The sequence below is a fragment of the Haemaphysalis longicornis genome, unplaced genomic scaffold, assembly GCF_048455015.1.
Source record: "Haemaphysalis longicornis isolate Haplotype H1 unplaced genomic scaffold, Haemaphysalis longicornis Haplotype H1 scaffold_9, whole genome shotgun sequence".
NCBI lineage: Eukaryota > Metazoa > Arthropoda > Arachnida > Ixodida > Ixodidae > Haemaphysalis > Haemaphysalis longicornis.
Window position 1 is genome coordinate 94,490,243 of NW_027526460.1, and position 24,630 is coordinate 94,514,872.

Here is a 24,630-nt window from a genome sequence, read left to right on the forward strand (position 1 = left end):
ACGAGCGAGAACCGACGAAGCGCATCGTGAGCCAGGGAATGTCGCAAAGCGCCCTCTGCCTCAAGGTTTCAACTTGGGAGAGCTCAACTTAGGACGCATACGCCAGGTTCCAAAGGTACTTTTGTTGTTCAACAAGGGATCGTCGGTCTCTTAAAGTATGAGTTTGTTTAAATCGCTGGCGACTAACTACGTATTTGGTTGCTTATACTAACAGGATTAGCTTATTTGCGAGCTTTTTAGCAGCGGATGTGTTTAAGCTTGAGCTTGGTCCGGTGGCATTAGCAAAATAAATACCAAGAAAAAAAAAAAAACAGCACCACCTGTAAAGGGTGCACCACCGGAGATAGGGTTTTATAGCAGTGAAGCCAGTTTTTACGTCTGCTCAAGGAAATAAAAGAGGCTATTGACCAGCGAAGAAAGGCGTCGAAAGAACGTAGAGAAGCAAAAAGAACTGGTATGGAACCGGAGGTAGTGAAGGAGAAATGGAATATCTACCGTGGGAAAAAACTAGAAGTGCAGAAAATGGTGCAAGCAAAGATCAAGCAGAAAAGTGAACAATGGATGGCAGAAATACGGAAGAAGGACAAAAGCGCATCCAAGAAGTTTTGGAACCATGTAAAATCACTAAGCTCAAAAAACGATAACCATCAAAAATTCCTGATTGATGAAAAGGGGGAACATCTAGAAGGAGTGCACGCGTTGGCGCATATTCATCGAGTGATTAGTGAGAAGTTTAGGACAATAGTGGTAGGGAAACCAGTACCGACAACATCAGCGCCACAGAAGACTGCGGAAAGGGAAATAAGTTTTAGCAACCTTGATTGGAAAAAAGCAGAGCAAAAGGTTTCCCCCCAGACAGCAGTGGGCCCGGACGGAATACCAATGCAACTGATAAACCTACTTGGACCTAAAAGCAAGGAATCGTTTATGAGGGCAATAGATAAGATGGTAGAAACCAAACAAATACCAGAGGACTGGTTAGAAAGTAGAATGAATTTAATATATAAAGGCAGAGGAGACAACGCCAATATTGATTCATACAGACCACTCACAGTAACGTCAGTGGTGTATAGATTCCTAATGCAGGCGATAAAATCAGAAATTCAAGCATGGATGGAAGAAAATGAAATACTTGGGGAACTGCAGAATGGATTTAGACAAGACAGGCGACTGGATGACAATTTGTTCGTGATAACGCAATGCATTGAAATTGCGAAAGCACAGAATAGACCACTATGGATTACGTTTTTGGACATTAAAGGGGCATACGACAACGTAAACCGAGAACGGCTGTGGAGAACGCTGAAACTCCAGGGATTAGATGACGAGTTAGTACAGTTCCTTATAGCAATCTATAAAGACAATAGAGTGCACCTTACTTGGGAAGGACAGAGATGCACCCAGCAGGTCAACATCCATCGGGGACTGAAACAGGGATTCCCTTTGAGCCCAATACTCTTCATGCTTTACATGGCAGGGTTAGAAAAGAAACTGGAAGAAAGTCAAGTAGGGTTTAGCATAACCCATATGCTGCAAGGCGAAGTGGTACAACAGCATATTCCGGGAATGTTATACGCAGACGACATTGTTCTTTTAGCTGATAACCAAACCGATATGCAGCGGCTAATAAATATTAGCGGCCAGGGAGCCACCGACCTCGGGTTAGATTTCAGTGCAGAAAAATCAGGAATAATGATTTTCAATGACGCTATCACTGATGTAGTGTCTATCAAGCAAGGCGAATTACCTAGAGTGAAGGAATATAAATATTTGGGAGTGTGGATAAACGAAGGGGATAAATACTTAAGAACTCACGAGGAGCAACTTAAGGTTAAGGGAAAGCGAAACGCAGCTATAATGAAGCATAGAGCTCTGTGGGCGTATAACAAATATGAAATAGTAAGAGGAATGTGGAAAGGAGTAATGGTTCCGGGTCTCACGTTTGCGAATGCTGTACTCTGCCTAAAATAAGACGTTCTATCAGGCCTTGAAGTAAACCAGAGAACGGTAGGACGTTTGGCCTTAGGTGCGCATGGAAAAACAACTGACGAAGCTGTTCAGGGAGATATGGGCTGGGCGTCGTTTGAAGTTAGAGAAGCTGAGAGTAAAATATGCTTTGAGATGAGGTTGAGGGCAATGGATCAACGAAGGCGGGCAGCTAAGGTTTTTAGGTACCTATACTTGAAAAGCATGGACACGCAGTGGTTAAGAAAGACTAGAAGGCTAACGATGAAATACGGAAAGAACAGTGTAGAATCCAAAACAGCCAAGGTAACCAAAAAAGAGGCAAGGCTGATTGAAACGAATAAATGGAGAGAAAAAATGGAAGGTAAAACGTCGTTAGAGATGTACAGGGCTGATAAAATGAACATCAGAAAGGAAAATTTCTACGATAATTCCCAGGACAGTGCTTTGCTTTTTGAGGCTAGAGCAGGTTGCCTGCGAACTAAGAGTTTTGTGGGGAAGTATTCACAAAATGATGGGGTATGCGTGGTCTGCGGAAAAGAAACAGAAACTATGCGGCACATAGTGTTAGAATGTGCGGGTATCCATCCAAATCTACATGAAGGGAATATTGGGCTTTCAGAAGCCCTAGGATTTAAGGGTATCACAGAGGAAGTTACCTTCAAGGCTGTCGAGGGGACGAAAAGAAGATTAGAATGCTGGTGGACGAAAAGCAGAGAGGGGAATATTGCCTAGGACAGTTACCACCTGTAACAAGGAAAAGAAAGTATTTCGGGCCTAATAAGCGTTAGTGCCTGCCCTAAGCAGCGCTGGTATTAAACCAAGAGTGTAAAACATGATTATATTAGTCCTTTTTGGTAAGATGACATGTCATCACCCCGCTTCAAAGGGGAGACCAATAGCAATCATCATCATCATCGAGTGAACGCACAAGTGGCATGTTCGTATGCGCATCTTAAGTTATGCTATTTTAAAGGCGATACTCTTTTTTGGGCTACTAAAACCCCCGCAGCTTACGCTAGTGGTACAAGGCTGGAGGAACAGTGGAGCTGGGGGTCGACCTAGCTCCCCCCCCTCCCCCCAGGGATCCGCGGTTAGTGGGGGGGGGGACCGACCGGAACAGCCTTGTGAAATCTGGCGATACTTGGCCTCACCCCTCAACAATTAGCCTAGCCTAGCAAAGACATCCCAAAATCTCAAAAAAAAAAACTTAGCAAAGCCTTGCAAAACCTAGCAAAACATGGCAAAACCGGAAGAAGCTAGGTCGACTTCAGCTCCGCTGTTTTTCCAGTGCACCATTAAAAAAAAAAAACCACGAAGCCTGCAGTGGAACAAACAGGATATGGTGACGTTGATGGCGATGATGCTGATCGTTAAAGAGCGTGTAGTAACGTGAACCGAGTCTGGAGAAAGAGGGAGTGAGTGAGAGAGAGGTTCCAGTGGTCGTCTTCAGGCCACGGGGTCTGCCTAGTATTGAAGCATGTTGGCGCTGATCCGGTGCGCATGTTCACATGGTGGTTCCTGGGCAGTTGACTCTCGGCGGGGGAGACAGCCAGAGCTCCGAAGGTATGATTGAGGCGAGATATTGGGAAATGAAGGGTGAGGTGTATTCCCAATAAGAATGACGGATGGATGGATACAGGTGGGACAGGAAGGATGGCCAGGACGCCGACGGATGCGATGAAGAATTGGTTGAAGAGTGAAGATCTCCGAAATCCAAACAATGCGAGAGGGCTGTCCTTGACGGGCACGTCAAACAGTCCCGCAGCCAGGAATTCTTTTGGAATTGCGCGCGCGCGCGCGCGCGCGCTGTGTGTGTGTGTGTGTGGGTGTGTGTGTGTGTGTGTGTGTGTGTGTGTGTGTGTGTGTGTGTGTGTGTGTGTGTGTGTGTGTGTGTGTGTGTGTGTGTGTGTGTGTGTGTGTGTGTGTGTGTGTGTGTGTGTGTGTGTGTGTGTGTGTGTGTGTTAGGGGGGGGGATACTTCATCTTGATTTTAGTCTAGTTCAATAATTTACACAAGGTTAGTATACAGATGTAATATACTTGGTAGGGTTGGGCAAAAGTTCCCTCTTTTTTAGTAGCGTACTGAATTATCACTAATTATTTTGTACAAATCGGCACACAACTTTTGCGGAGTTCTGAATATTTTTATGCGGCCGATTAGTCTCCTTTTATCAGATAAAAATAAATGTTATTCAGAGATTAAAGAACAAGTATATAAGCACAAGTACAAATAGTACAAGTATAACAAGTACAAGTATATAAAGAACAAGTATATAAGTATACAAGCTTTCCAGCATAATAGACACAATAAATCACACTTCGGCAATACGCATATGGGGTGCATTGGTATATATTTTTTCTTCCGGGTTTTGTATTTAAGCAAAAAAAAAAAGATGGTTCCACAAGGGCCTTCAAGTGAGTCTCCGTCTCCTGATTTGTCTACGGGGAAGATATATTTTTCGATCCCCAACGTAAGCATGTTCAAGAATATGTCTAAGGCGAGGTAGTTTAAGTGTTGACATCTGACCGAGCGAATGGCTCACGGCTGGCTCTGGTAGAAAGCCTCGTCGATTAAGAAAGGCAATGTCGGGACTCGGCGAACAAAATAATATGTTTTATTACATTGCGCGAAAACAAGAACGAACAGCCAGTACGAGAGTACGAAGATACAAAGCGCGGGATGGTATATTTCTGTGCAATGAGAAGAACATGGTTAAAGGAACAGTTGTCCGCAAACCTGTACCAAATATGTAATCTCCCTCCGACGCGGCCACGGAGATCTACTCGCGTCGTCGTAAAGCTGGACGGGAAACATGAATTTTCTCTTACAGGCGCACGCATTTACGCGCTGTCTTGCGGGGAATAAGTACGTCCGATAATATGGCGCTTATAGAAAAAAATCCTGGGCCATCTCCACTAACGTGAAACCTGGGGAGGGGTGAAGCATGCAGTGTATAAGTGTATTCTTGGCGCTTTGGAGTTTTTGCCAACACAGATGAAGCCGTTGGGGGTAAGATATACAGCTTTGCTGTAAACGCCTCTTGTTTGAAGCACGAAGCTCTCTCGCGCGAGGCGTAAACGAGTTTCCCGGTGTTTTTTTTTTTTAGTACGAGATATGTTATAGCGCAAGGCGTAAACGACTTTCCCGGTACTCTAGTACCGTGCCTACACGAAACGATGATTACGACGATGACGGACGACGACAGGAGACGCCAGCAGCCCCAGCCCCTAAGGGGCTTCGCTCCTAAAAGAATAAAAGAAAGCACGAAAGGTTGAGTATAGAAAGCCAATATGCAAAGAAGCGCGCGTGCAGAGCCGCCATAACACGGACCAGAGCGCAGCGAGCTCCACGGACGCCACGCTGGAGGCGGCCGCATAGCGCGCCAAGCCACTGGGTCACCCGGAAGCGACGCCAGTGACCGGGACGCAGCCAACAATGACGACGGCCAGACCGGGCCAAGTGCACGGCCGGGGAGGAGGAGGAGGGCGGCAACCAAAAGTGTGTGTGTGGGGGGAGGGGGGGGGGGGGGGAGAGACAACAGAGCAGCAGGGCACTGATTGTTGTGTTGGATGACGAAAAGGGATATGGCGCCAAAGCTGGAAAGTTTCCGATTGGGTCCAGCGCGCCGAGGGCCGATAAACAACTGCGCTATCCGGGTGCCTGGTTGGCAAGTTGTACGGATACTTGCCGGCCATACCTGACGGCGAAGCCGGTGATGAAGTATACACACGCACACACGTAGACGCAGGCGGGGACACACTTTCACACATCCACATTCACACAGAGTATTCATACTGCCTCGTCTAGGCGTATATAAAGCATAAATGTTGCCGGAGTAGTTGGTAAATCACGCAGGTCTAGACACTGCCTAAGGTATTGCTGTTGCTATTCGGATAACTTAATTTTTACGCGGCCGCAACGGTATTTTTGTTAACTATGTGACGTTTAATGTTGAGATGATAGCAAGTAAACGGAATCTGATAAGGACATGCGTAAGGAATGCACAGACACGGCCGCTCGATGGAAACTAGGTCTAGTTTCCATCGAGCGGCCGTGGCACAGAAAAGATAATAAACCTTCATTGGAAGAGTGGGAAGCTTTCTGTTTGGGAAGGAGTCAGACAAGGGGGCACCATATTACCGAAATTATTCGCAGCAAGCCAGTAGGTCTTAGCTAGGAAGCTTGATTAATATGTCAGGGATACGAATAAATGAATATTTTAGGTACTTATAGATTTACGGGTCTGAGCACCCGTCTGAAGCAAAGAATGCTTCAGACGGGCGCTCAGAAAACTTACTCGTAGGATTTAAGATATATACGAGTAACTCAAAAGTAATGTTAAATAGATGTGTCGGTAGCGCACGCTTTAATCTACGCAATAAAATATTAGAAGATGTCAAAAAATATAACTATCTTGGGCAAGTTGTGAGTGCCGACCAAAAGCACAGGAAAATCAGTCGTACATATCAGAGCGTCGGGAAAACATACTCAAGTCATGAACCTTGAGTAGGCTGCCTGTCATTAAAAAGAAAGGTAGGCATGGAATGAATGCGTACTCCCGGGGATTACGGGGATAGGGGAAGGCAGAAACTTGGGGCTTACGGAACACTTCGAAGGAAATCCTTAGTCGGTCCAGTGAGCCATCGAAGACTAATTATTCAAGTAAATCTGAGGACCAGGAAATGAGCTTCTTGGAATAGAGAGCAAACTTGGGTGGTAAGCACCATAGCTCAAATTAAAGGTGAGAAGTGGTGTTGGGCTGGGCACGTTATTCGTACAAGCTTCAAACGGCGGGCGCGGAGGTAAGAGAATAAAGAGTTATAGCAGAGCGGAAAACCGGTTCTGGTACGTTATCCGGTACACCTGCGCATGCGCACAACCAGTTTTTACGCCTCGGCGCACGCGCAGTGCACATACTAAGCTTGTTTACACCCTCACTGCCTAAAAAGGTGCAGTATAAGTGTAATAATGGCGTTGGGAAGTCATTACGACCTATTTCTTAGGTTCCAACACCCTAATATGTAACTTTACACCCTTTTTGTGGGGCAAAAAGGGTGCTGACCGACTGCAATACACTCGGTATTCGGTAGGGTGTTAAAAGGGTGTGAAATGCGCGTTCAGTTGCGAAAAACAAACAAACAAACAAAAAACAGCGGAGCTGGGGGTTGAGCTAGCTTCTTTTGGTGTTGGTAAGTTTTGTTAAGCTTTGATACGTTTTGTTATGTTTTGCGATGTTCTCGCTAGTCTAGACTAAGTGCTAAGGGGTGAGACCAAGTTTGGCCAGATTTTACAAGGCTGTTACAGTGTTTTTTGTGTGTTTTTTTTCATCCTTACACCCTTTCTTTAGCCAAAACACATTTTAAAGGTGTGTGCCATGGGGCAAGATTACACCCTTTTCGGCCAAAAATGGTGTAAAAAAAGTTTAGTGTGCATGGCGCCGGTTGGCTACCGGGTACCGTACGCACTAAACTTTCTTACACCCTTCATGGCCGAAAAGGGTGCAAGAATCTTGCCCCATGGCGAACACCTTTAAAAGATGTTTCGGCAAAAAAAAATGTGTACGAATGTAAAAAGGGTGTTCGTGTAAACACCCTCAAAAAGGGTGTAAGATTGCCCAACACCCTAAAATAAGAGTGTGGCCAAGGCAGCAGCTACGCGTGGGAATGTGAATCGGCGGAGCGCGCAGCATTCAACACAAACCATCAATACGCACAAGTTACGCTTGGAACACAAATGAATTGCGCAAGAAAACCAACTGGATGCAAGCGGTACAGGGAGTGCATACCTAGCTATGCATGTGCTCTTGCTTTTATATCCAGCAGAGGAAAGCCCCCGATAGAGTCGGCGGGCTTGTCGCAAAAAAAAAGAAAAAAAAACATATTTTAGCGCTAATTTTGGAACTATGGACTTTGCTATGAGAATATACAAATTAACACGCGGATTTGCAAAAACGTTTTAATCATGAGGTAGTTCTTGTGTTCCATAACCTCTATGAATTTTATTAAATACCAAACAAATCTTCCCCGCCACCTCAACACCCTTTAAAAAGGATGTTCATTATTTCAACACCCTTTTTCCCAAAAGGGCGTAAAGCTACAAATTAGGGTGTTCGAAACTAAGAAAAAGGGCGTAAAGAAAAAGGGTGTAAGAAAAAGGGTGTAAGAAAACACCGCCAACTAAGAAAAAAGGTGAAGAGACCTCCAACTTTGGAGGCATTTTGTAGCTGTTTACACGGGTGTTTTCTACAAGCGGGGTTGTTTTGTACCTCACGTTGTTTAAAGTAATATGAATTGGTAATTTATTACAACTGAAATTGTTTAAGCTTGAGCTATAGTTTCGGTGGCCTTAGCAAAAAAATACAAAGAAAAATAACTTCGGCACCTGTAAAGTGTGCACCACCGCAGATAGGGTATTATAACAGTGAAGTCGGCTTTCGAGCTTGTTAGAGTGTGAGCACAAGGGGCGTATGCGTATGCGCACCTCTTACTATACCGTTTCAAGGGCACTAGTCTTTTTTGGATTCTAAAAGGCAAAAAAATTGGCGCAGCTCGCAATAGTGGTGCAAGGCTGGAGAAACAGCATAGCTGGGGGCCGACCTAGCTTGTTTCCCCCTTGGATCCCCACAGGCTTGGGGGGGGGGCACACTGGAACAGCCTTGTAAAATCCGGTTCAACTTGGCCGCACTCCCCAGCGGCCATCCTAGCTTAGCGAGAACATTGCACAGCTTAGCAAACATAACAAAACTTAGCAACACCGGAAGAAACTAGGTCGACCCCCAGCAAGTGAACATCTGTTTCACACCGTTTCAAAAACCTACAGAAAGCCAAGCGTGTTACAGTCGGTTAACACCCCTTTCGCCACACGACCGTAGTCTTTTTAATTTTGAAGGTTCAAATTGGTGTTTCACGTGCCAAAGCTGAATTTGCGGCATGAGGTGCACCGCATATGGAAACGAGTGATCATTTCATACGAGCAATTACTTTTTTTTGCGTTTGAAAATTTTTTGTGAGTAGAGCAGTATATGAGGGGATGTCTTGTTCTTTACAGTGCATCCAAGTGGCCTTACTCAATGAACAGCCGAACACCTTTTCCACACCCTTTCAACACCCTAAAAAAACCAAGGGTGTTGAAGTTGATTAACACCCTTTTTTCCCACAAAAATGGTGTAGAGGGAGGAAAAGGGTGTTGAGATTCAAAAAAAGGGTGTAAAGGCCTCCCAACACCCTTTTTCCACTTATGCGACACCCTTTTTGGCTAAAAGGGTGTAAAACATTTATTGTGTACCGGGACCGGTTCTCCGCTCTGATATAACTCTCTAATGAAATGCTCTCTCTAATGGAATAACATAACTCTCTAATGGAATGCGCTTGATGCACAGATTTTTGATGACGCAATGACTGTACAATCATTTGAACGAAAGTTAGCAATGTACCTCTCGTGATGTGTTTATTTTGTTTCTTTGCTTGATGTGTTGACAAAATGTGTCTACCCTCCCACCCTGTACCAGCCCGAAAAGGGCTAACACTACTCGAAATAAAATAAATAAAAATAAAAATATTGACTCTCTAATACTCTAACGCAAGTAGACGACCAATTACTCGAAGGAAAGATGAGGTAAGGAAATCGTGTACAGCGGAGGACAGGAGCAGCTGGAAGTCTGTGGAGGGGTTGTTGTGGTTGATGATGATGATGATGATTATCCTGATGATGGTGATGATGATTTAGAAGTAAGTGGAAAGGGAAGGATGTTGTGCGAATATTATTGCACCCAGCCACGGCGTACACCAGCATATAACGCAGTGCGGGGAAGGGCAATATAGGGGGAGAGAATGGGGTAGAGGAGGTATGAGTGTGCTTTTTTATTCAACTTTCTCTTTCGAGTTTAGTTTCTTCCATTTTATTGCCTGTCTTTAAAAAAATTTCCTTTTGTTTTCTCCCTCACTGTTGTCTCCACAATCTCTCAAATTCCCTTCACTTTAATCCTCCCCATATGCATTGCAAGCACTGCCTGACCTGTCCAGATAAAATCAAAGAGTTCTCTCTCTCTCTCTCTCTCTCTCTCTTTCATACGGCAGGTAGAAAGTCTGTTGGCCTAGCGTAGCGGGAATCGTCGCTTGCAGGCGGGAGAGCGTCGAAGCACGAAACACCTGAGCCGCATACTGCGTAGCCCAAATCGTACTGCTGTGGACATAAATAGGCTGCTGATGACGATGATATGTTAACCACAAAGTAGAGGTCTCCATTCTGATTATTTCAGCAAGAAAGTGTACTTTCTCAATTGGCCCTCATGTGCACCTGATAGGCAAAATCGTCACATCAGTTACGGCATACATTCACCCAATGGTCACCAGGAAAATGTCACTGAAGCTACGCTTTGTAAGTAAGAAAGTGTACGTCGGCCCAGTTTAAGCTCACTATAGAATATTTTTATTCTATAGTGACCAGTTTTGGCTCAAGGTCATTGAAGGTCAACTGAGCGACGAGACATATGAGGCTTTCGCCTTGACAAATTTGCGTGGAGCTGTCGTAGCAAAGCTGCGCGTTAATAAAGATGTCGTCATAACCTACCGTGTGACGGAACCGACGGACCAAGGTCATTTTTTCAAGACACTAGTCACACCGTGCGTGTCAAAAGCTGTCTCCATCGACAGTCTGTATGTTGTTAGCTGAAAGAGTGCATATTATGCGTGCTAGAGGTCTACGATAAGGACGCAAATCAAGCTTACGAGGTATACATGGCCGGCAGTATTCCTAACTTTTAAAAGTTGCAGAGGCCATCTACGTTTAGGTCTTGGGATGTGAGGAGCGATAGCGTTACCCGGTCGTCGAGGCAGCGTTTTGGAACGGAGATGCAGAATTTGCCACCAGTGCCCTCGAAGCGCTGAAGATTAGCCGAGAGAGCGAGACAAACACCAACGGTTTTCTAGGCACCGTGAAATCGACAGGGACCGCTGAGATAGAACCACTTTCCTGTTCCCTCTGCCTGTAGCGGTGTACGCGAGGGCCTCAAATACCGAGAGACAATTTTTGACTACAGTTATTTCCCAGTGCATGCTCAACTCACAGTGGCAACGGATAATATCGGGACCCACACTAAAGTGTCGCTTCGTAGGAGAATATACGAGAAGAACAATACTTGTGAAGGGGGCGTTAGTGTCTGCTTTCCTCTTATTTGATTTACAACCCGGTTGGCTGGCTATGGAATTTCACCGCTGCGTGTTGGGATCTTTGATATTTAAACAAGCTATTATTCTCTTGTGGTATTGTAGCCACGCGGACGGCTTGCGTTTTCCGCCTGGCGGTATTCGGAGTCCCGACGGGCATCGCGCTTACACTTGGCGTCTACGGCTTGATCGTCGTCGGTGGCCTCCTTCCGACGTGTCAGCGCCCATTGCTGCCTTTCTTTTTCTTTTTTTCTGCCACACCAGGCGGAACCAGGGCCCGCTGCTGCTCTTGCTGAGACGGGGGAGGTACTTCACCCCCTCAACAACGCCCCTATCACGGAGACTGAGCTCCGCAGTGCCTTCCGCAGCTGCAAGCGTAAGTCGGCGCCAGGGGCGGACGGCCTCACCTACCAGATGATGCGCAATCTGGATGAGGTGGGGTTCGGCCGGCTCCTGGCCGCCTACAACGTCATTTGGGACACGGGCCGGCTGCCACCAGAGTGGCTGCTAGCCATCTTGCGGCCCATCCCAAAGCCAGGCAAGGGCCTTGTGGCAGTCACGGCGTACCGGCCTGTGGCCCTCACATCCTGTGGCTGCAAGCTGCTCGAACGGGTGGCACTGCGGAGAATGGAGGCCATCGCAGCGGAGGAAGAGGCCATCCCCGAGCAGCTAACGGGCTTCCGGAGGCACCGGGCAGCCACCGACTCCATCGCCGACGTCGTGGCGGCCCTTGAACACGCCATGGCCTCCAAGCAGGTGGCGGCCTTGGTGCTGCTGGACGTGAAGGGCGCCTTCGACAACCTGCAGCGTCGTGCCATCTCCCTGGCCATGGAGGAGGCTGGCATTGGGGGCAAGCTGCGGGGCTTTGTCGAGGCGTTTCTGACGGGCCGCACGGCGCAGGTGCAGGTGGGAGACGCCCTGTCGGCCCCCCAGCCGGTGGACGTGGGCACCCCACAGGGCTCCGTCATCAGCCCCTTCCTCTTCAACCTGGTGATGGCCGCCCTGCCAGGCTGCCTGCCCAGAGGAGGGGGCCACCGAGTGTACATTTCGGTGTACGCCGACGACATCGCCCTGTGGGTGCTGGGGCCCAAGGGTCAGGGCCGAGCCATTGTGCGGCAGCTGCAGGCGGCCATGGATGCAGTCCGGGCCAAGCTGGCGGGCGTCGGCCTACAGCTGTCGGCGTCAAAGACAGACGCCATGCTGGTGCATCCAGACGCCGCCGCCCGTGCACGGACCCGGCGCCTGACCATCGATGGTGAGGAGCTCCAGTGGAAGACCAGGGTGCGGTACCTGGGACTCACCCTGGACCACCGGCTGAACTTCCGGCAGGCAGCCAAGGAGCTCCGAGCCAGGGCGCAGCTGGCCACCACGGCGGTGCACAAGATGGTGGCCCGGGACAGGGGTTGCTCACAGCGGACGGCTCTCCGGCTGTACAACGCCTCCGCTGTGGGTCTCCTCATGTATGCGCTGCCGCTGGTGAGCCTGCGGAAACCGACCTGGCGGCAGCTGGAAAGGGATCACCGCAAGGGGGTCCGCGCTTGCCTCGGCCTGCCCCAGAGCTCGTCGTGCGAGAAGACGCTGGCCGAGGCGGGGGCGTGGACCTTCGAGATGACGGCTGACCGGCGGGCGCTTGGTCAAATTGATCGGCTGCGGCGCGCCGAGGGGGGCGGCCCGCTGCTGCAGCGACTGAGGGGCCACCACCGCTCGCGCATGGGGCGCATGCTCGCGCTCTACGAAGAGGTGGTGGCCCCCGTGGATGCGCAACCTGGTGGCCCGGCTCCTGCTCTGACAGCTGAAGTGAGGCTGGACATCCCAGGTCTGCGCAGCAAGCGGCGGACGCCCCCATGCGGACATCTGCAGCTGACACGGGGCGTCGTCTGGGGCGACCTCGAAAGCCATACCCTTGTCTACACGGACGGCTCGGTGCGGCAGCAGCAGGGGTCGGCCGCAGCGGCCGCAGTGCTGGGAGAGGCCACCCGGCAGGCGCGGCTGCCTTATGCCTCATCTTCGGCCACAGCCGAGCTGGTGGGTGTCGGACTGGGCCTGGACCTGCTGCTGGAGGTGGAGCCCTTGCCCGAGCGCTGTGCCCTGCTGTGCGACTCCCGGGTGGCCCTGGCGCGTCTACGGGACGGCGACTCGCACTCCCTGTTGGTGCGGGGCATCCGGGAGAAAGCGGCGCAGCTGGCGGACCGGGGCACTCGGCTGTGCCTTCAGTGGGTCCCCGCCCACATCGGCCTGGACGGAAACGAGCGGGCAGACGAGCTGGCCGCCGGGGCTCACGCGCTGCCTCCCTCGGACATGTTGGTCCAGGCGGCAGCGGACGACGCCCGCCTGCTCATCCAGCGACACCTCCGCACCGGTCATCCAGACCCGCGGCTGCGTGTCGGAGGGGGTCTGCCGCCTGTGCGGGCATCATGCCTGCCTCGTCGACTGCGCTCCGCCGTCCTGCGCCTCCGCGTGGGGGCCGCGTGGACGTCAGAGCGGAAGCACCGACTGGGGCGGGTGGCCAGTCCCGCCTGCACTCACTGCCGAGCGCCCGTGCAGTCCCTGCCGCATGTGCTGTACGAGTGCCCCAAGTTTGCGGCAGGGCGGGCGGAGCTTCTGGCCGTGATCCGAGGGGTGCGGCCGCTCGAGGAACTGCTTTGGCCCCCAGGAAATGCCAGGGAGCGGGACAAAGTGCTCGAGGCCCTGGGAACATACCTGGGGGCCTCGGGGCTCTACAATGCACTAAGCTACAATTCTACGTAACTGCCCGGGTCGCAGTGGAGTGTAGCTGTTAGGGTAGAATTCCTGTGTGTGTGTGTGTGTGTGTGTGGGTGTGTGTGTGTGTGTGTGTAAGTGTGCAGGTGGCCTACTCCTTCTGTCCTGTATGTTGATATTTATTTAGTTTTCTAGTGTTTCGTTTTTTTTGTGTGTATAGGTTATTCTTGCCCATGTTTTATATATTTATGTTAGCCCCTATCCCCCTATTCCTATGTACTCTTTCCTCCCTATCCCACCTCCCCTACACCAGCAGGAGTTCCGGTGTCCGCCCCTAGGCGAGACAATTTACGCCTGTAGGTGGACCTTCCTTTCTTGTTTTTGTGCAATAAATACATACATTTTCCACACTGTGTGTTGCGCAGTGAAGCATGTTCACACACATTGTGGGAAAGCCAGCCGACAAAGACCAAGCCTACACCGATCTCCCTAAAGTCGGCTTCTTTGCTAAACACAAGTGCGTTGCTGGGAAGTAAATTTTTCTGGGGCGGTACAGGCCATATTATATCAAAATATAAAGCACCGGAGGTGAACAGGGAGAAGGTGTGCCGAAGGGAGGAGGAGAGGAGCGGCTTTTCTCGGTGTATACGCAGGCAAAAATTGGGGAGTTAGCTTGCAAGAACTACGCTGCAAAAATACTGGGCACATAAAAACTGCAGTTACACAAGCGTGGCCTTACTGCGGGAAAGTATGAACCATAGAGTTTCATACTGATACAGTCAAATCTTGATAAAGCGAATCACGCGGGACCACCGAAAATTGTTCGTTATTTTGAAATATCGTTTCCATTAAATACTGGCGGTTAAAAGCCAGCGCTCATACCTAGGAATGAAAATGACGTACATTAGCAGTAATTTGTGGTGGTGCTAGCTGTTGGCACTCGACATGGTGATGATGATGATGGCTATGTTATGGAACGGGACGCGGACGCGAGGTCATGGCTGAGCCGGACCGAGGTTTATTAGCTTCCTTCTCCTCTAGCCCCTGATGGCCATGATATTAGGCGGTCGCCCTCCTCGTCTTCCATAATTCCGCAACAGGCTATGCACTCAGGGGATACACAGAGAAATGGCGGTTTCTGTTTCACGCTAGGGTTGCGATGCTGTTACTTTCAGCCGAATTCGTAATACTGATGTTCGTCAATTATAATGGCGAAAATAAATTAGTGCGTTATTCTTAAATACGCGCTGTATTAAAATTCGTTGTTCTGAAATAATTTTACATAGAAAATATGGAAAATCTGGCGGATATTCTTAAAATATTTGTAAATTTGAGAAATTCGTTAATTGGAGGTTCGTAGTCAGGAGATCTGACTGTATATACTAAAGTAAATCTGGCGCCACTGTCTAGATGAGGCGCGCGTCAGCGAGCGTTCCGTCATGTAACAAGCAGGAACGTTCCATTTGTCTTTGGCATGGCTCATGAACAGGCGGAAAAGTTGCCTCTGACTGCAAAAAAGCAAAGATACTACTGCAAAAAGATTATTCAAATTTGTTTTGTTATTATGAAATTGAAGCTCCAAAAGGATTCAGTCGTCAAAGATTATTTATAAGCTTCATGCAAGATGAACTAGAAAAAGATGTTACCCTTTTTTGTTGATTTTGGCTTCGAGACAAAAAAAAAAGTCCCGCGTTTAGCCAAGCGAAATAGGCGAGGAACGTCGCTAGTTTCAATGGCGGTGCCCCCAACCGCCCGCGATTGCAGCCGCAGATTTTCCTCTAGTATATATTAGTATAAAACTTTAACCCGCCGCGGTGGCTCAGTGGTTAAGGCGTTGTGCTGCTGAACATGAGCACGCGGGTTCGATTCCCGGCCGCGCTTTTCTGATGGAGGCGAAAAGCAAAACCGCCCGTGTGTACGAGATTTCGTCGCGCGTTAAGAATGCCCAGGCGGTAAAAATTAATTCGAAGCCCTCCACTACGCCGCGCCTCAACACCTGTGTTGCGTCGGCGCGTTAAACCCTGCAACCAATCAAGTATGAACCTTTATGGCGTTAGCGGGATTTGCAAGAGTCAGTGCTTGCCTTATGCAGCGACACGCGCCAAGATCCCGGATGCAAACACGCGAAGGACACACGGTCGCTGATAAGATAAACGCGTCAAAGTTTTGAAAGGGGAACAACTGAGTATGTGCATTTGCGTGCTGATGAAACCGGATTGATGACTAAACGGCAAAGTCAGCCGACTCGTGTTAACGGGTCGGAAAAGCAGGTGCAGCCAGATGAGGAGGAGGAGGAGGAATAAACTTTATTTCAATATTAGTCTTTGTAGTAGTGGCAATGGGGGGTCTTCTCAGTCCAGAAGTCCCTGGGCGGTCGCTGCCAGGCGGGCCCTTTCAACCAGCCGAAGCTGATCGCCGGGGTCCGGGCTGGCTAGCATGCCTTCCCACTGCTCATGGTTGGGGGAGGGAGTAGGGGGGAGGGATGGTGTGTGGGAGCACGCCCAAATCATATGGTATAGTGTGCAGGGTTGGGGACAGTACTTGCAGGTGGCGGAGTAGGAGGTGGGATGAATGGCGTGGAGGAGGGTGCCGTGCGGGTAGGTGTTGGTTTGAAGGCGGCGGTACGTGGTGGCTTCTTCCTTAGTCAACTTGTCGTGGGGTGGGGGAAAGATGCGGCGTTCGAGGCGGTAATGTTCGAGGATGTCGTTGAATTTTTGAGGCACAGAATGGTGGACTTCCGACGGTGATGCTGGAGTGTTGGAGGGGAACGCCCGGTAGATATGCGCGCGGGCGGCAGCATGAGCCGCCTCATTCCCCTCCAGAGACTCATGTCCCGGGGTCCAGAGAATGTAGAGGTAAGGAGGGTTAGGGATGGACTGTAGAATGCGGAGGGCTAAGGGAGCTATGTGACCGGCGGCGTAATGGCGGCAGGCAGCTTGCGAATCTGTGACGATGGTGATAATGTCTTGAGATGTAGTGGCTGCGAGGGCTATTGCGATTTCTTCTGCAGTTGTGGAGTCGTTGCCAATTACTGTTGCGGAAGCCAATTCAATTCCTCGGTGGTCTACTGTTGAAATTGCGAAGGCTGGTTTATCGGCATATTTGGCGGCGTCAACGTAGCGGGTTTCTCGTGGCTTGACTTGAAGCATCTTGCGAAGCATTCGAATCCGGGCTTGTCGGCGACCCTGGTTATGAAGGGGGTGCATATTCTTGGGTATTGGGGCGACGGAGATGCAATCGCGTATTTCGAGAGGGATGCGTTGGCGGGGGTGATGGGTGGCAGGTAGTGGGTAGCCGAGGCGACGGAGGAGGTGACAGCCAGTGTGTGAAAGCTTGAGCCGTTCGATCTGGTTGACATGATGTGCCTCTCGAAGTTCGTCCCAGGTGTTATGAAGTCCCATCTGTAGTAATTTGGCAGTGGAAGTTGTCGGTGGTAGCCCTAGTGCTAATTTATAGGCTTGCCGGATGATTATATCGAGTTTTTGTATTTCACTATTTTTGAGAGCCAAATATGGAGTTCCGTATGTGATGCGGCTAATTAGGAGGGCTTGAATTAGGCGCACGAGGTCATTTTCTTTCAGTCCTTGTCGACGATTAGCAATGCGTTTGATGAGGTGCGTGATTTGCAATAGTGTTCCTTGTAATTTATGAATAGTAGAAATGCCTGCGCCGTCTGATTGGATAGTAAGTCCCAGAACACGAATTGTAGGGGTGGTTAGGATTGGAGCGCCATGTAGGCTCAATTGTGGGTCTGGGAGGGGCTGTCGTTTACGGCCTTGCGTGCGTTTTTGGAGGACGAGAAGGGCAGATTTTTCTGGTGCACAGTTGAGGCCGCGGGCTGTAAGGTAGTTGTCGGTCGTGTTAATGGCTTCTTGGAGGGCGTCTTGCTGTTCCCCAATCGAACCCCCTGTGGTCCAAATAGTCAGATCGTCTGCATAAAGTGCGTGTTGTATGTGTGGAATTTGTTGTAGAAGTGGCGGAAGTTGTAGCAGGGCAAGATTAAAGAGGAGTGGGGAAATGACTGACCCCTGGGGTGTACCACGCGGTCGGGCACGAAAGCAGACTGATCGGATGGGGCCGAGGTTAAGGTTGGCGGTGCGATCGGTAAGAAAATTTTGTATGTAATTGTATGTACGTGTGCCGCAGTTAGTTAGTTGGAGTCCTTCGAGTATAGCCTGATGTGATACATTGTCAAAGGCGCCTTTAATGTCCAGAGCTAGGATAGCGCGTTTGGTTTGTGAGCTCAGCGGTGTAAGGACTTCGTCTTTTAGCTGTAACAGGACGTCTTGCGAGGATAGGTGTGCGCGGAAGCCAAACATGGTATGAGGAAGTAAGCTGTTTTTTTCGAGGTACGCTGTCAGCCGATTATTAACTAGGTGTTCGTATAACTTGCCTACACAAGATGTTAAAGATATGGGACGAAGATTTTCTAGGGTGACTGGCTTCCCGGGCTTCGGTATGAGCGTGATTTCGGCATGTTTCCATTGAGGGGGCAGATAGTTGGTTGTCCAGCAATGATTAAAGTAGTCGAGAAGTGCGGCTGTGCATTCGGGGTTGAGGTTACGGAGTAGTTTGTTGTGTATTCGGTCTTTGCCTGGTGTGGTGTTACGAGTGAGGTTGCTGATGGCGAATGTGAGTTCAATGAGAGTGAAGGGGGCGTCAAGGTCGGGATTGTCTTTGCCTTGGTAATTGCGAGGTGGAATGTTTGGTGGTTGTGTTGCGTGGTCTGCGTATTGTGTGAGGAGTTGCGCGTGGAGCTGAGTTTCAGTGAGGTGGTGATTGTGGATCAGGCGACGGATGGTGTGACCGGTGTCTGCTTTGCTGGGCTTAGTACCCAGCATGGAGCGGAGGATGTTCCATGTGGACTTAATGCTGAGAGTTCCTTGAAGGCGGTTGCAAAATTGTGTCCAGTTTTGTTTGTGTAAGGTGCGAGCGTAGTCGGCTGCCTGTTGTGTGATGTTGGCGATGCGTGTTTTGAGTTTTTTGTTGTGTTTTTGTTTTTTCCAGCGGCGGATAAGCCCTCGGCGGGCATCCCACAGATGTAGAAGATGCATGTCTACAGAAGGGTGATCTTCTGTTATAGTTAGGGTACGGGTGTGGGCTTCGACAGTTTTGAGGATATCTTGGGTCCAGGTTTCAATGTCTTCAATTGTGGTGGGGAGAGGGGAGTCACGAAAAGATTTCCAGTCTGTGAGTTTAGCATGGCCGATTTTTTGAGAAATGCGGGTGTGATTGATGGTGAATTCAATGATATAATGATCACTGCCTAAGGTTTCGTCGAGGCGTGTCCAAGTGGCTCGTGGTATGTTGTGAGTGTATGTGAGGTCGGGGGTGGAATCCCGTGCCACGCTGTTGCCTATGCGGGTGGGGTATGAGGGGTCGGTCCAGAGCGTGAGGTGCGCTTGTTGGGCGGCGTCGTGCATTTGCGCTCCTTTTTTACTTGTTTTGGGATAACCCCATGCAGTATGAGGGGCGTTAAAGTCGCCGAGTAGGACTAGGCGGTGATGTTTCGTCGTAGCTTTAACTTTCTGAAGGATGGAATTTATAGAAGCTAGGGAGTGCTGCGGGGGACTGTAGATATTAAGAATAAAGAGACTGGTGAGAGTTTTTTTAGGCGGGATGAGTTCAATAAAGGTATATTGCCAATTAATGGGAAGGGTGTGTGCTTGTGCAGTGAGTGATTTATGAACGAGTATGGCGATGCGAGGTTGATGGGAATGTGTGTACGTGATGTAATTACGAAGTGATACGTGAGGTGTTTCCGTTTCTTGTAAAGCAATCACATCGGGAGAGTGAAGTTGACTTAGATGGGTCAGGGAGGGCTGCTTGTTTTTATACGTACGACAATTCCACTGCCAAATAGTCAGTCCTGAGGGAGATGGGTGGGACGCTGGAGGCCTGGTAGACATGTTAGATGTGGGGCTCAGGCTGGCTGGATGGTGGGGTGACCTGAGAAGTAGTCGCCTTGGCTTTTTTATGGGGAGCGGGCATGGTTTTCTCCAAATGTACGATACGTTCGGCCTGTTCCTGGGTGGCTGGTGTTAGTTCAGCAATGATGTGCTCGAGGTTGGTTAGGCGGGCAGCCAGGGGTTCAAGGAGGCGGGCAACGGTTTCGGTAACGGTTGTCACGATGTTGGATTGAATGGTGGCCATGAAGGACACTTGTGTTTGAGTCAGTTTTTCTTCGAGGTCGCGGTATTTTTTGTCGCAGTCGGTATGGGAAGGAGTTGACGCTGACGGTAAAGGGTCTGGTTCCGGGAGGGCGGTTGGCGGTGTGGAGGGGGTGTAAGGGAGGTGGGAGAGGAAGTATACATTTTGTGATAAGATACTTAAAGGGTCATCTTTGTGTTCTAGACGGCTCATTAAAGCCAGAATGGCACCAGTGATGCTAGGTGTCGCGTTTGCACCTATTGAAACTCTGGAATGCGAAAAAGTGAGAGAGAGAAAAAAACTGACTTTGTGGACATTTTGGCTCCATGGACGGTGTTTCGCTCCCGTGAGTGAACTAAGGGCGGCAGAACTTATTCGGCAACGGCCCCTCAACCACGGCAATGAAACAGATGGAGATAGAGAGAGGGGTGAGAGAGAGAGAGGTGTGTTGGGAGGAAGTGGCATTCCTAGATGACGCGCCAAACACCCGAAAACGGGGCTGGTGCGTGCGGGTTGGAGTTTCAAATAGAGCGACACTCTCTCGGTCGGCGGTCAGACACGCATACGCGCATGTAGGCGTCGGCGGCAGCGCGTCAAACACGGTGGGCTCCGGAAGCCCCGTTAGCGGGCCCCGCGGAGCCGTCGGCGCCTGTTGACACGGCTCTCCGTACAGCCCGGATGCTGTCCGATGCGCCGAGCCGTTTGTCACACAACATCCTCGTGCGCCACACCGGTGATGGCTGGCTGTCATCGCTGTTACAGCAGCAACTGGGCCAAGAGCGCGCTCCTGACCTATCTCGCAGTTCAAAGCTCGCGTACAGCTTGACGAGCGGGGAAGAGGCATTAAGGCACTCAGCTTAATTATCACATCTTAGGCGGGTTTCTGCGCCTGAACTCTTATATTGTTGTGCTTGAGGTAGATAACAAGGCAGAAGGTATTCATGTTCTTGGATAGGTGAGGGGTGTGAGGAAGAATTGATTGATTGATTGATTGATTGATTGATTGATTGATTGATTGATTGATTGATTGATTGATTGATTGATTGATTGATTGATTGATTGATTGATTGAGAAAATAAATAATTGTTTATTGAGAAAAGCGAATAAAAAAAGATCAGTACAGCGTGCTGTTGGGTTAGCTGGTGAATCATTTTAAGTGTTGAAAAAACTGCGCTTAAAAGGACAAGACAATAAGGAAGGGACAGGACTGCGCCTGTCCTGTCCCTTCCTTATTGTCTTGTCATTTACGCACAGTTTTTTCAAACCTCAGAATAAAAAAAAGCAAATGTGCCAATGAGAAAAGCTGATGGTAGGGACACCTGGCTTGGAGTGGATTTTCCTAGTCGGGAAAATCCAGGTCCTCGTTGGTTGGTCCGGGCCTTGGTCACCAGGTCTCGCTGGTGCGAGAGGTAAGAACTGGGGCTGGGATTAGGGGGTTGAAACACTCCCGTAGATTGTGTAACGGGGCATTGGGTTTATTACAGAATATACAAATTGCTCGGTAGAGGTTACGGCCACAGCGTGTAGTAAATTGCTGTGACGATAGGTATTAGTAGCTAGCGGAAAATGGTTTTTTCAGATCTTGTAGGGGAGCGGTGGACCTCAGATGAAGCCAGTACCGTTTACTTGCACTGGCATCCAGCAATACAACACAGGAACTATGGGACACAATATCCAGAACCGCACAAACAACAGAGGTGATAGCATGGAGACGAATCCGAACGAACGTGTATACCCCAATCGGTGCCTCCTCAGTAAACTACGCAACCAGGTCTAAAAACGTATTCCATGGCGCAGAAACACGTCCATACTATGAAAACCGTGAACAAGTATCAAACAACGTTGTGGACAGCCTAAAATCTTCCTCTTTCTAGAACTATCATTGTCAATTTGCTCTAATACACGAGAAAAATAGGTGAAAAACGTATGCTGATGGCTTTGATTCACTGAACGATGCTTTGTGTGATGTTCGCAGAGGTCATCGCTCTCATGAACTTGATGCCTCGGTGCTGGCACCCAAAATGCATCAGCTGGCCGACACGTAAAGGACCCCTGTACAGCAGTTATGAATTACAATGTCCGCGTTGTGCATAGCCGTCTCGGCATGGCGTGCCCCTTTCGCCAATGCTGTTTTGCCCGTAAATAAGATAAGCATCTCCAGTAACGCGAGCAGTTCACAGTCTTCAAAGCTCTGTGCGTCTTCCAGATGCCGGTGGTGTACTTTATAATTCGAAGACACTATGATTTAACGCCCAGCCACAAATCAAACGCGTTTCCAAATGTCCGCCCCATAAACAGCGCATCTGGACAAATATAGACTGGAGACAGTCTATACGGCGTGCGAAGATCTATTCACGGTGCGAACTTCCATTCACCGGTTTCACGCCTCCGATTCATAGACCCTCCACGCGCGGGACAGAAAAGAATGGCCACCGGCCTTCCCACTCGCACCTTTCGCTGCGTTTCGCAACAAATCACGGGGCCCAGAACCCAGTTCACGACAGGCCGTGAGGAAACCGGACACCACGCCGAAGCAGCGCTGAAGGCGTGAGTGATGGAACGGTCCGACTGCCTATGAGCGCACGCGAACCCATTCGACTCCGCAGATTCTTGGTGGCGCAGCAGAAGCGAAGGTTTCCTTCCCTCACAGATTTTAGAAGCGTCTGTGGGTGTATGTACGTGCGTGCGTGTGAGATGAGCTTAACAGCCTCGCTGGAGGCCCATTCACACACGGTAGTCGCGTGGTGCGAACGAGAAGAAAACGCAGTGGTCCGTTCGATTCCGAAACGCTGAAGAGAAGACGTCGACGCCGGTTTAAGGTGCTTTGGGGAGCGCTGTCGCGTGCCTCCTTCGCTTCTTCTTACCGTTTCCTTTCTTCACCCACCCACCCCCCGTCCCCACCCCTGCCGCTTGTATTCCCGATATTCCTTCCCCCTTTCCGTCGTGAGCCGGAGGACGAACGCACCGGAGCGCAGCGGTGTTTGGTTGGGGACAAAACAGAGCCGGCGCCGTTCGCGAGTACCTTTGAAAGGCGCGGGCAGCCGAGTTTGTTGCAGAAACGTTTTCGTTTGCGCACGCGCATTGTGTATTCCGCCTGTGCAGCTGAGCGGGTCTCACCCGACGCCTTTAACAGTGAATTTGTACCTGCGGCCGCTGTTGTTCGCCGGTGCGCGACCGCGCTTGCTCGCACCCGCACAATCGGCTGGTGTCGTTTTGATGCCCCCTGCCCCCGCGGGTTAATGGGGGAATTGTGTTGCTTTTGGGGAAGAAACCCGAACCTTTTAGCGCGCCTTTGCCGCGGTCTGGGAAGACTTCTTTGAGCTGCCGTTGGCGCCGTGGCCTTGGGAGCGTCGGGCGTTGAACTCCCACTCCCGGCGGCGAAGGAACCGGTGTTTTCATCAAATGTTATTCGGCTTAAAAACGACGGTATTCTTAGGTGTGTTTTCCGTGTGCTGGATCGAAAGAGACAAAGATACGCATTAAGAAAAGAAAGGCTGCAGCCTTTCAGCTGGCTGCTGAAACAGAAACATATAGCACCATGGTAAGGAGCAGCTACATTTTGGTAGTTATGTTTATAAATACTGGTTTTAGGATAACCATTTATATACGTGCTGAACAAAGCTAGCCCAATGGACAAGAATCGAGGATATCCTACTTTATAGAGTTGCTGATTAAAGATGTCGGTTGTGGTTGGAGACAGGGGTCCCGACTCTGGGCATTTATTTATTTATTTATTTATTTATTTATTTATTTATTTATTTATTTAATTTATTTATTTATTTATTTATTTAAAGTGCCCTCAATCGCACAAGCATTGAAGAGGGGAGTGGGTTCGGGGGGGGGGGGGGGATACAAGTAAACAAGCGGCAAGAATGTAACAGACTAGATATGCTGTAGTACAGACAACAAAAGTACATAAGAAAATACGCTAGCGGTTCTTCTGGACGGATGTGTAGAAATATTCGCGTTCTAAACAACAAGCGGAAAGCATTTGCCGGCTACAAAGCAAACTACACAGTTTACACAGTATTAAAGAAGAAATGTGCAAAACATGCGCGCAACAACAGTTATTCAAGAGAAATAAAAATAAGAAACAAGCAATAGAACAACAACACGAACAGAAAGAGTATCACGTGGAATCACTACACCCGAAAAAGGCAAACAACGATCGGCGAAAAAGATTTAAATCGGCTATTGATGCCATATCACCGGGAAGGTGATTACAGTCGGTCGAGGTTTGCGGCAAGAAAGAATAAAAAAAAATGAGTTTGTGTGGCAAAAAATGTTCGCGACTTTGTAGGCGGGGTCGACACGTGAAAAGCGATAAGATGGCTTTGCAATTAGTTCACTGGCTAAACACTAGTGGTGGTAAATTTTATTGAATAAGCACAGAAGGAAAACTTTTCTTAGTAAGGATAACAGCGGCAGTTGCAGAGTTAACTTCATTTGTGTTGCGCTAGCAGTTCTATTGTAGTTTGAAAGGATGAAACGGGCGACGTTATTCTGAACAAGTTCAAAGGTATGTTGCAATGAAGTTTGATTCGGATGCCAGATTGAGGCAGCATATTCTAATTTTGGTCTTACAAAAGTTTTGTAGAATAACAGCTTTAACGTAACCGGAGCTTTGCGGTAATTTCGCCGGAGGTGG